The 6166-nt window shown below is 34.1% G+C and overlaps 1 long non-coding RNA gene across 1 annotated transcript; it reads right to left on the bottom strand.

The window, feature by feature from the left end:
- Window positions 1–1697: 1697 nt before the first annotated feature.
- LOC106297518 lies at window positions 1698–2387 on the bottom strand. Its single transcript, XR_001261440.1, has 2 exons — window positions 2329–2387; window positions 1698–2222 (listed from the first exon to the last, which is right to left on the bottom strand). It is a non-coding gene; the product is annotated as an uncharacterized LOC106297518 (long non-coding RNA).
- Between the last annotated feature and the right edge of the window lie 3779 nt (window positions 2388–6166).

Genomic DNA, 6166 nt, shown 5'->3' with positions numbered 1-6166 from the left:
ACGTTCGTCGGAATAAACCGAGGAACCACGTTCGTCGGAATAAACCGAGGAACCACGTTCGTCGGAATAAACCGAGGAACCACGTTCGTCGGAATAAACCGAGGAACCACGTTCGTCGGAATAAACCGAGGAACCACGTTCGTCGGAATAAACCGAGGAACCACGTTCGTCGGAATAAACCGAGGAACCACGTTCGTCGGAATAAACCGAGGAACCACGTTCGTCGGAATAAACCGAGGAACCACGTTCGTCGGAATAAACCGAGGAACCACGTTCGTCGGAATAAACCGAGGAACCACGTTCGTCGGAATAAACCGAGGAACCACGTTCGTCGGAATAAACCGAGGAACCACGTTCGTCGGAATAAACCGAGGAACCACGTTCGTCGGAATAAACCGAGGAACCACGTTCGTCGGAATAAACCGAGGAACCACGTTCGTCGGATGTAGTTTTCCGATGAACTCTGGTCTCGTGTAGCCGCATCGTAATATCGTCGGAAGTTCGTCAGAATGACGTTTCTTGGTATTCGTCAGAAAGTCGTCGGAATTTCGTCAGAAATTCCGACGAATTTTTTTTTTCCGACGAAACCATACCGACGGACGGATTCGTCGGAAATTCGTCGGAATAGACCGATTCCGACGAATTTCCGACGATTTCGGCCATCAGAATCCCCCTGTTTTCTTGTAGTGAATGTAGCTATGTGCCTGAAATGAAACTCAATATTTTAGATGTCTTTTTTAAGATTAGTGAGTCAGTTTGATTAAGTTATGTGGTTTAGGGCTTGATCTTGATTTTTTTGGTTTGATTTGCTTCCGTTCAGCTCTGTGTAAGAAGTTGAAGCCTTTTCCTTTTTATTATTACCCTCGGTACATTTTATCATTGAAAATTTAACAAAAACCAATTTCAATGATTCAACAAATAACCAAATTCAATGATGCAGTGAAAGACAAACAGTTTAACTTATCAAGCATAATCACTCCAAAAAAACTCTGAAAAAGAAGAAGAAATCGCACAAATACTGCTCCGATAGAAATCAAATTAAGAATATGGTTTTGATTATATTAGGTTTACATAAGGTTATTTTCAAACCCTTAATCCAAAATTCATTCCAAAATTTTAGGACCTTTTATAATCACTACGAATTTTTAGTTTTATTTTTATAAAAGTCTACTTCCTTAGAACTCTATGTTTTTTTGCCGTAGAATTTAATTCGGATTTGTCTCTTCTTGCTCAGGTACTACATAGTATCCCGATTGCAAAACTTGATGCAAAGGTGGTTCCAAACCAGATGTTTTACCTATAAACTTCACTCCTTCGTTCCATACATTCGAAAATGTATTGGAATAATCATTTTCATTCGTTTGTAATTAACTATATTTATGGAGTAATACACTTAACATTTCAAGAAAAGTGGTTAAAAATCAGAAAGTTTTTCCAACCTTTACCTTTAGAACAAACTGATAAGATAATGATCCCATATCAAATCGATCCAGACCGTAGGATTGACATTTTCCTAACATCTTACCATTGACATTGGACAATAATTTTCTCACATCGGAAACAGCGTCAGCTTTAAAATTTTCAATTTTGGTGATGATTTTTCCGCCAATAATGATGTATGAGTTCCTCTTATACGAATTTAAGAACACAAGTGTACTATACACTCAAACATTAAATTATTTGTTAAACAAAACAAATCCAAATATCAACTATTATTTTTTATATTTTGAAACACAAAAATATCAACTATTAAAACAATAATAACCAGCATATAGGCATGGCGAGAGAACAATTCCAGCAGACTCTATCTATCTTGCAAAGAAATAATAATTTCTTAGAAACAAACGAACATAGATTAAGTTTTCAAAAAAAAAAAAGATTTAATAGACATGAAGATCGGACCGTAATGCTTCCATTCCCCAGAAGAGATGAGATGAGATTCAGGTTCGGATCCAGACAAAAATACTTCTATTCACATAACACATCATATTCCCACTAACATGGATCGATCATCCTGTGAGGGATTTCTCCTTTTTTTTCCCTTACTTTCTTGAACAATAAAAACAAGCCTTCATCTTCATCGTGTCCGTATGTCTCAAAATCCTTCCAAACCTCTTGTTCTTTGATGAGACTTTGTTTGGGTGTAGTTGGTGGTGGTGATGAGACATGAAGAGAGAGGGAGGGGAGGGGGTTGGGGCGGAGGGGAAGTGAGGAAATTATGGCTGATAAAAACAATAAGAGACATGATGTTTACAAATTAGTACAGCATTGAAAAAATAAATAAAAAAGAGAAGTAAATAGTAAAAATAATCACAAGTATTTAATTACTCTACGTATGGACATATGCCAAAGGTTTTGTGTTAGGATCGACAAGTTGTCTTTTAGAGCTATCTTATGTCATCAAATATCTTTCAAAATATAATTCCATTATATATATTTCCGAAATAATAGTTTCAGATTAGTTCTTCAATTTTTAATAGTTCAAATCTAGAACACATAAAACATGATTATTTGGTTTACTATTTTTAAATTAAGTTACAAACCATTTAAAACCGAGCATCACCTAATTAACACCCAAATTTAATTCGCATATTTTCATATACAAGCTATTTATAGATCTGTAACAGATCTTAATTTTAGTTAAATGCCGAGTTAAAATAATTTACAATTTCATATAACAATAAGAAATTAATTATAATTACAGTGTATGGATTTTTAGATTTTAAACATTAAAAACATGACGATAAATCTTATAATATTACGTCATGATGAACTAAGAGTATCTCCAACCATAACACCAGATTTGGTGTTGAAATTACACCAAATTTGGTGTTAAAATTTATTTTTCATCTTTAACTATACACCAAATTCTACACCAAAATAATATTTTATTATTGACTTTTACTTTTAGTAATTTAATACGTTAATTATTTATAATTGATTTATTATATTTATCACATTTAGTTTTTATATTTATTCATCAAAATTTGGTATTAAGTTAAAACTAATTAATAAAACTATTCTATCTATAATTAACTAAAAGTAACAAAATACTTTTTTGAACAAAAATAATAAAATAGGTTATTTTAATATAGGTTATTTTAATATTTGGTATGCTAAATAGTGTTACATCAAATTTGGTACAAATACAATACCAAATTTGATGGGATTGTGACATTTTTGGTATTTTATTGGAGATGAAATTACACCAAAATTGGTATTTTGGTGTTTCTTTGGAAATAACCCAAGTTTGAAACTATTATTTCAGAGACATATAAAACGAAGTTATATAATTTAAGAGATATGGTATTATATGATATTTTGGTAGAGAAATACTTAGTTGATCCTAGTGAAAACTAAATAGTGACTTTAAATATTACTTTTTAACTATACGATTGTTGTATAGTTTATTTACGCTTAATGTACACCAATTATAAGGGAATGGTAGAGTCTCTCCCTTCTCTCTTAAGAATGTTGAGAGAGAAAGAGAACTCGCGGTGGTTCCCTCATCTCTTCCTCCTTCCTGACCTGTAACATAGTTTCTGGTACACGGTGGTCTTCTCGACGCGGTGTAGCCGGCTTTGATTTCGGTGGTTTGCGGCCTTCTAGGTTGAATCATCCAACTTTGGTGTTGTGTTTGTCTTCTGTTCTATCGTTATTTGTTATCCTTCCCGGAAGGATAGTAAGAGTTTGATTGGAGGTTCGATCGTGATCGAAGTTTGTTTTATGATGAAAAGTAAATGGGTTTGGATGAGATCTCGATTATAATCGATGGATGCTCTCTGAAACTCGGTGTCGTAGCCGATGAAGGATTTCTGGCAAATAATAAAAGGATTTCATAGCACCAAAAGATTAAAGGTCTCTACGTAACAAAGCAAATATCATCGTTACGTCAAGAGATAGAACATTTCGGGTGGTGGGCAACAACGGACACCAACAAAAGAGGCATTTGAACAAGAAAAATCTTAGGAATACACAAAAGGCTTCACCTTTTTTTTCCCAACAGGTGCTTCTCGTTCCTTGCAAACACTACATGAGTTCCATAAATATTTTTTTCTGAGAATGTTAAAGGCTTTTCTTGACCAATCCATTTGCATGTGACGATCGGCCATATATCAAAAAATGCCTTAAGAATTCTGTGATTATTATTGTACTTCGTATCTTGATTTGCGGATGTTTCTATAAGTAAACTGATCACAGTCTCCTCCACCAGAAGCATCGTAGCCATTACTTGTAGACCTTGACAATGGCATCATCATCATCATGGATTGTTGTTGGTGCTGTCCTCTCTTCAGACCCATCAAACCAACAGCTGAAGAAAACCCATTGAGCTGCACCGACCCTTATGCTTCAGACAACACTCTATAAAAGGGTGAATGTCGTGTGATTCTAACCCTACAAGAAAAATGTGTTTTAATAGCGGACGAATAACGCTATATAACAATACTATAGCGGTTTTTTGCACTGTTATCTTTTCTTCCGATATGATAGCGCTTTTCTATCTGCAATTAAATATTATTTAATAGCGTGTCATAATTGCTATTACTTATATTAAAAGTCTTTATTTTAAAAATTATTTATGGAAATTTAATTATTTAAAGATAAAAACATAATTAAAATTTAAACTGGTTTATATATTTAAAATTTTGTTTATTATTTAAACTGATTTATAATAAAACTGGTTTACAAAAAGAATATGGTATTCAAATTAGAAAATAAATCAAAACTAAACCAAAAAACTAAAACCAAGATTTAACCTAAACCTATTTACTAACTAAACCTAATATAGTAACGACTAAACCAATCTTCTTAACTCCGCCGTCTTCGACCTCTGGGTGCTTCCGCGTCTTCGTGCCTCCGCCTCCTCATGCCCCCGCCTCAAATCACCTTGCTCTGAACCACATCTACCTCCGCCTCGTCTCTGGTTCGTAACACGCCCGTCTCTGGTTCGTAACACCTCCGGCGCATCTCCGCTATGTCAACCTTCACCTCTGGCGCGCATCCCTTTCATCATTATTCCAGATCTGTGAGCAAAAGTAATAGATTTTATTAGAAAATAAAAGATGAAAAGATTATGAACACGAAAGAAGAGACAACCCAAAGAGGAGGAGGCGAGGTCATGGTGATGGTGGTGAGCTTGAACCCGTTACGACAGACGACGAGTTTGAGAGATCGTGAGATGAGGATTGAATAGGTGATGAAAGAGGAGGATTGATAGGAGAAGATGATTGCAGGATATGAGAAGATGAGAGAGGAGGATTTCAGATGAGTTATCGTGAGCAAGAAGATTGAAGAGATGGTGAGATAGGAGGAGACGAGAGATCGTGAGAAAGAAGATGAAAGAGATAATGCAAAAAAATAAAATATTAAACTGAATCACTTTTGTCCGTTATATTGAGTTATATCAACGGTGGAGATCAAATATAGTAGCCATCCTCACCATCATGTTTTAACCAATGAATTTTTTTACTCATTGTTTTATTAATTGACCAATGAGAAAGAAGGGAAATGATTAACAAAAGAGTGAGTTGTAACCATTGGATTAAAAGGAATCAATAGTCATAGATTAACTAATCAAAACTGTTTTTATTTAATATATGTTTTAAAAATTATAATTTTATTATGTAACTAGTTTTATTTATATAAAAATTAAATTATCATTTACAATTATAAAGTTACGATAAGAACTATTGAATTTCAGATTTAACATATAAGATTTTAAAGCAAATGTTTGTGTGATAGGGTTCAAAGGTTATATTTAAGGTTTGAAAAAGAAAATTTAAAAAGATCATATATTTATAATTAGTTTTTTTAGTTTTTTTGTTTTATTAAAACTTGGAAATATTAGATTTGGGATTTTTTATTTTAAGTTTAGTGTTTACACTACAAGAAAACAGCAAGGATTCTGAGGGAAAAAATCGTCGGAATTTCGTCGGAATATCGTTATTCCGACGACATACCGACGAAACAAGTCGTCGGAAATAATTCCTCGGAATTTCTTCTTTCCTCGGAAATCCCTCGGAATTTTCCGACGGAATTCCGAGGAAACAAACTTCCGAGGAAATTTTGAGGATCACTAGTTTGTCGGAAATGACCTCGGAATATACTGAGGGAGAACTTCGTCGGGATATTTCCTCGGAAGTTCATCGATCGATGCGTTTTTGGA

Source organism: Brassica oleracea, chromosome C1, assembly GCF_000695525.1.
Source record: "Brassica oleracea var. oleracea cultivar TO1000 chromosome C1, BOL, whole genome shotgun sequence".
NCBI classification, from domain to species: Eukaryota; Viridiplantae; Streptophyta; class Magnoliopsida; order Brassicales; family Brassicaceae; genus Brassica; species Brassica oleracea.
Note: the sequence above shows the minus strand (reverse complement) of the source record. Positions and strands in the feature narration are given on the sequence as shown.